Source organism: Bidens hawaiensis, unplaced genomic scaffold (assembly GCF_021521415.1).
Source record: "Bidens hawaiensis isolate Kalapana, Puna unplaced genomic scaffold, B.hawaiensis_p1.1 tig00027299_1, whole genome shotgun sequence".
Taxonomy (NCBI): Eukaryota; Viridiplantae; Streptophyta; class Magnoliopsida; order Asterales; family Asteraceae; genus Bidens; species Bidens hawaiensis.
This window is the reverse complement of record NW_027494407.1, coordinates 211,303-217,302: the sequence shown is the minus strand read 5'-3', so window position 1 is coordinate 217,302 and position 6,000 is coordinate 211,303. Positions and strand designations below refer to the sequence as shown.

The window sequence follows — 6,000 nt, the reverse complement described above, 5'->3', positions numbered from 1 at the left end:
GATTGCGCTGAATATGTATATATAAAGAGAGATTGCTAGAGAAGATAAGATACAAGATGATCCTACCGTTCCAAGGAGTTGGAGTATTTATAGCCGAAGGTAGGTTTCCAAGCAGGTACAGCCAGCTGTATAATATTCCAGTTCTACCAACTATGGGCTACGCACGTGCCATGCTGGTTGGTGGGTAGGCAGCGGCTGATAGTGACAAGGGCCGGCTGTGTACTGTTCCCTTTCCACCAACTGCAGACTATGTGCGTGCCACGACAAGGGTTGGTGAGTAGGCAGCGGCTAATAGTGACAAACAGTACTAGAGCATGCTCCTCCTCGTACTGTTGTCGGTGAGCTATCACCCTGTGATTGGTTCATGGGCTGCTTTGGTCAGATCTTGTCTATTTTGTCCATACCTTGGCAGGTATAGTACAAAAGATCTTCCAAAAGCATACGGACTGGCTCATTTGGGCGGGAGTATTCCCGCCTTGCTCATTCCTTCAGGTGACACTGAATTATTGAGAGTTAGTGCCTTGTGCTTGTAGCCTTGCTATTAGTGCGGGTAGCCTTCCCTGATGGCTTGTATCCGCAGCTGCGGGGACAGGCGGGGTACTTCACCATTGGGAGGCTTTCCCTGCGGGAACAGCTGGCGTACTGCGCGTAAGGTCTTCATCTCTGAGCATGGTGGGTCCTGCGGAATCAGTTGGTCCTTGCGCAGGCGTCCCTCTTCAAGGTGAGTCTTGCGGGTCCAACTGGGCTCTGCTGGGACCTACCTCTTCAGGGACCTATATATATCTATTGCCGTGTCTTTCAAGGTTGACCAATTTTACCCCAATTATCCAACAATTACTGTCCGACTTTTATATAACACTGTATTTAAATTAATCCTTAAAAGTTAGGTTATCGCACTCCTCAAATTTAAAATATTATGTTGCGTCATTCTGGCTGACCTAGTTGTCTTAACCGGACCCACATTGTCTTTATAGTTTGGCTTGTGTGTTCCCCCGTAAACCCATACCGTCCGCTGCCGCTTGACAACCATTGTGTCGACACAAGAGCACAACTCTCTGGCGTGCCACACAATGGACTACAACCCAGGTGAGCTCGGGATTGAAACTGATAACCTCACAAGATCTTGCTCAAATTCCTTATTATCATAATCCACCAAAACTGACACTATTAGAGTTCGAATTTGAGTCAGAATTCAAACCTCCTGTCATTAGACCATAAGTGAGATAATATATGCTTGTAAATAATATTTTCCGAAATCTACAAGTGTTTATCAGTGATCATACGGTAAATCATACATGTTTAGAAATGCATCCCTCATTCACATCCATTTGTGTTTGTCATCCAAAAATCTATAAGTACAAGTGTTTATCATGTTATAATCATTATTGTAATATTCTTGTAGCTTTTCAGCTTTTGTTCTCTCTAAATTATTCGGCTATCTTTTTTAATTCCACTTCCAAAATATGTTGTTTTCTTGGTTTTATATTATTTTCGACACCTTACACGTCCTTTCTACTTCAAATTAAAAATAAAGTTTAAAAATAACTCTATTAATGAAGCTTGATCGAAGAGGCTTACACAAAAAGAGAGTACTCAATCGCTTGTGCAAGCTTGCGGTAAATCACCCAAGTTTGCGGATCACTTAGGTTTTTTTTTTTAACAAGAACAGACTTTCATTAACGAGACACACAGTTACAAAACACCATCAACAAGGTGTTGAGTAACAACTTTAAGTTACAAGGATGACTCTTTCTTACCAATTACAACTATCCGAAACTCTTATATGAACCATTACAAGTATCCAAGGAACGACATAACCAAAAGTACCCAAAACTTGTAGCACCCCTAGAGCTTGAAAACAAATGCCTTAATACCTTCTTATTGAGATTAAGCTTGGTTGAGTACACATACTTGTGAATCAACCAGGCTTGGATCAGTTACTTGTATCATGCACTTTGCGAATAGAACTCATATACTCATGGTGAAAGTCGTCTTTCACAGTTAGGAGCTCGGTTGTGAGAGTATTAGGCTTTCCGAAGACATTGATTTGGTCTAAATTTCATTAGAAGATATTTATTAACACTAGTAAAACTTATAAATGTCTAAAAGAAATACATATATAGAGACATAAAGTCTTAACATAAAGTAACAATATAATATTTAACAACCGGGATTGTTTTATACACATATAAACTTTTATTCTTGTAAGAACGTACAAAACAGAATTTTGGAGTCTCAAAAGGCCTTCTCAAACTGGGCCCACCTCTGTTCGAGGGTCCCATTGTAGCCGACCGACATCCTAATCAAACTGGGCGAAATCCCAGCCATTGCCTGCTCCTCTTGATTCAATTCACTACTTGTGCTGGAACCAGAGCACGACATGAGAGTTTCATAGTAGCCAAGACTAACCGCCATGAGCCCAAATCGGGTATGGTTTTGCAAGTGATCCATGAGCTTATTCGCACGGGCTTCGGTCTCCATGTCCAAACAAAGCATCCCACCAAAGCCATATTCACTATTAGAGATGGACTTCAAGAGATTATGATCAGGATGGTCTTCTAGACCCGGGTAGATGACCTTGAGGCCCATTTTCTTCATTCGTTGAGCGTAGACTAAAGCCCGACGGCTATGCTCTTTGACCCGGAGGCCCAAGTGAGGGATTCTTTCGGATAACTCGAAAGCTACCTTGGCATTCATTGTTGGGCCTAGTAACATGAGAGCTCCTTGGTGAAGGTCCATTAGTGAGTTCACTAGTCTAGTTGGCCCACAAATAGCCCCTGTATTCAAAACAGAAAATTTTTAAACTAAGTTCACATGAATGATCAAATCAAGATAAGCATATTTATCTTTATTTTCTAGCCTTTGGTAATCATGTAGATCCATGAAATCATGAATGTGTACAAAAAGTGAGACATGCGTGCCCGCAATTATGTCGCCCCCGCCGCTAATATACTTGGATATGCTATGAACCACGACGTCTGCGCCTAACTTCACTGGGGAAATCACCATTGGCGCAAAAGTGTTGTCGACAACAACCATAACACCTTTCTCATGGGCTATCCTAGAAAGCTCAGGAATATTTGCCACGGTGAGTGTTGGATTCGACATGGATTCAAAGTACAAAACCTTGGTACGTCCTTCCACGATTGCCTTTTTGGTCTTTTCCAAGTCCCTTATGTCAACAAATGTCATCGTTATGTTTGATGACCTAGGGAGAAAATGTGCTAGAAACGCGTGGGTCCCACCATAAAGCGTCTGGGACGCTACTATGTGGTCACCACTGCACGTCAGCTGCATGAGAACGCATGAGATGGCTGCCATGCCACTAGACGTGCAGTATGCTGCCTCAGTCCCTTCCAGGGCTGCCATCTGGCGGCCCAGGTTGAGGACTGTGGGATTGAAATGGTGACTGTAGATGAAGTAGTCACGATCAGGGCCTAGCTCTCCGGTGAACATGCGGCTTAGGGTCTCGGATTTCATGACGGTGAAAGTAGCTGAGGCCTCAATCGACATGTTGACACCACCATGCTCTCCAAATTCATGACGAGCATTGGCCAATGCTGATTCAGGGTCTTCCCATGTTGCGATGAAATCATTATCGTCACGATTAGATTCATCGCGACTCGTTATCGTCTTTGTGAAGTTGTTTTGAGGTGCCATTGATGGAAACTTTGTATTAAACAAGTAAATAGACTAAAGAGAGCAAGAGAAGATGGTGAAGATTAAAGGATTAAAGAGATTACATATTTCTTTTTTTTACAATAGGCGATTCTCTCCGCCTAAACCCTAAGCCGCCGCCACCTTCTTCCGGCCGGCTATCAATCTACGATTCCCTCCTTCCCACCAATTGCTTCCATCTCTAATCCAAGAGAGGCGAAGATGCGGAACCCTAACCCTAGGCCGCCGTCGCAGGTGCCGGCGGTTACGAAAGAAAGACGGGTTTCAAAATACTTCATCACGAATCTCCCGGAGGGTTCCACGCCGTGGGAATTGGCAGAGTTTATGAAAGGGTTCGGGGACGTTGCAGGGGCATTCGTAGCAAAAAAGAAAGACAAAGATGGTAGGCGATTCGGGTTTGTCTCCTTCATTAATGTTCGAGATTTGGTGGATTTGGAAAAGAAGCTTTCTGACATCAAGATGGGTAAGAATAGGTTAGTTATTAATATTGCTAAGTTTGCAATTGAAAATGGGGGGCAGCGGAGTAGTAGACAGGTTAGTAGGAGCAAGCCGGTGGCGATGGGGATGAACGGTGGGGTAGAAATGGGGAGGAGGAGGAAGAAGGAGGAGAAGATCAGTGAAAGATTCAGAGCGAATAATGGTGTCACGGTAAGGGGAATGTGGGGAAAGTCGTTCCGGGACGTTTTGGCTGACAGGAAAGGCGGTGAAGACACCGGGGGGAGAAGAAAGATGTCAATGGTTGCGAGGTGGTTATTCCTGATTCGACCGGCGCTTTTCAAGGGAAGTATAGAAAGTCATTGGTGGGACGAGCGATAGACTTCAAAGCACTTATTGATATGCGCCGGTTTGTTAATTCGGTGGGGAGGCGTGAGGTTGGGTTGCAGTATCTTGGGGGCATCTCGGTGTTGTTAACGTTTGAAAACGAATTCGAAGCTTCCTACTTCCTTGAAGATAAACCGGTATGGAATGATTGGTTCTTGTCGTTGGAAAGGTGGACTGGATAGTCTTTGCATGGTGAAAGAGTTGCGTGGCTAAAGATTGTTGGGGTACCGTTGCATTTGGCATGTAACGAGACATTTGACTTGATTGGTGAGAAGTTTGGGAAGATTCTTAAAGCTTCTCAACTTTCGGAGAATGACGGGGACTTATCGGTTAGTTGTATTGGTATTTTAAGGGGTGAGGGGTTGAAGATTGACAATCTAGTCACTTTGGTTTGGAGAGATAAGTTATTTCGGGTCTCGGTTTATGAAGAAGTGGGTGACTGGATTCCGGATTGGTTGGAAGCGGATGGTAATGCTATAGAATCGGGAGACGGGGTTGAACAGGGTTTTAATGACGGTGATCAGTTGGAAGAAGGTGAAATTAGGGGGATTAAAGATGATGTTGGAAATATTTTGCATGAAGGTGAGTTTATGGTCGGATGTAGTTCACGTAAAAAAAAGTATAGGAAAAAGAAATTGAAAAAGAAGGTAGGGGGTGGGCTTGGAGTTGGTGGGGATGTTGGGTCAGAGGTGGGACGGTCTAAGAAAAGGCCCAGATGTGCATCTAGTGATCCGTTTAGTCTTAATTCAATTATTGGGATTACAAACGGTGGAAAGTATACCCAGATGGAGAATGAAGGTGATGGTTCGGGAGTGGGGATTAGTGGTTCATTCGGAGGGGTGGATCTCAACAGTACCCCTGTTGGTTCTGAAATGAATGGAGGTGACGGGCAGGACAGTATGAGGGTGGGGGCGGAAGGAGGAGATAAAGTGGGGGTTGGTCGGGAGCCAGTGGATGAAGAGGTTGCGGCCACGGTTGAGACGGGTTTGGTAGCTGGAGTGCAGATTCACGGTTTTGAAGGCTTGGTTAAGGAGAACATTGTAGTGGAAGGTATTAATGGTGTTTTATCATGAATTTTTTATCTTTGAATCTTTGCGGGTTTGGGGGGGGGGTGGTGGTTATAAGGCCAGTTGGGTTAGAGAGTTGGTTGGCAGTGAGAAAGTGGATGTCGGTGTTTTTCAAGAGACCAAATTGGAGATTGTTACTAGAGAGTTGTTGGCCAAATTCTGGGTTAAAGGTAATTTCGAGTTCGAGTTTGTTGCTTCGTCGGGGTTGTCGGGTGGTTTATGTTGTGTTTGGGACCCTAGTGTTTTTGGGGTGTTAGATTGTATAAAGGATAGGAATTTTTTGTGTTTAAAAGGTTTCATGAAAGGTGAGGGGAGTCTTTTGAACATTGTTAACGTGTATGCTCCGCAAGGGGCGATGAGTAAGAGGATGTTGTGGGATCGGTTGTCGGATTTGGTTGGAGGTGGTGATGGGTTTTGGGTGGTTTGTGGAGAT

The 6,000-nt window shown here is 44.1% G+C and overlaps 1 pseudogene; it reads right to left on the bottom strand.

Moving 5' to 3' along the window:
• Nucleotides 1–1,933: 1,933 nt before the first annotated feature.
• On the bottom strand, nt 1,934–3,660 carry LOC143575137 (methionine gamma-lyase pseudogene; annotated as a pseudogene).
• Nucleotides 3,661–6,000: the final 2,340 nt, after the last annotated feature.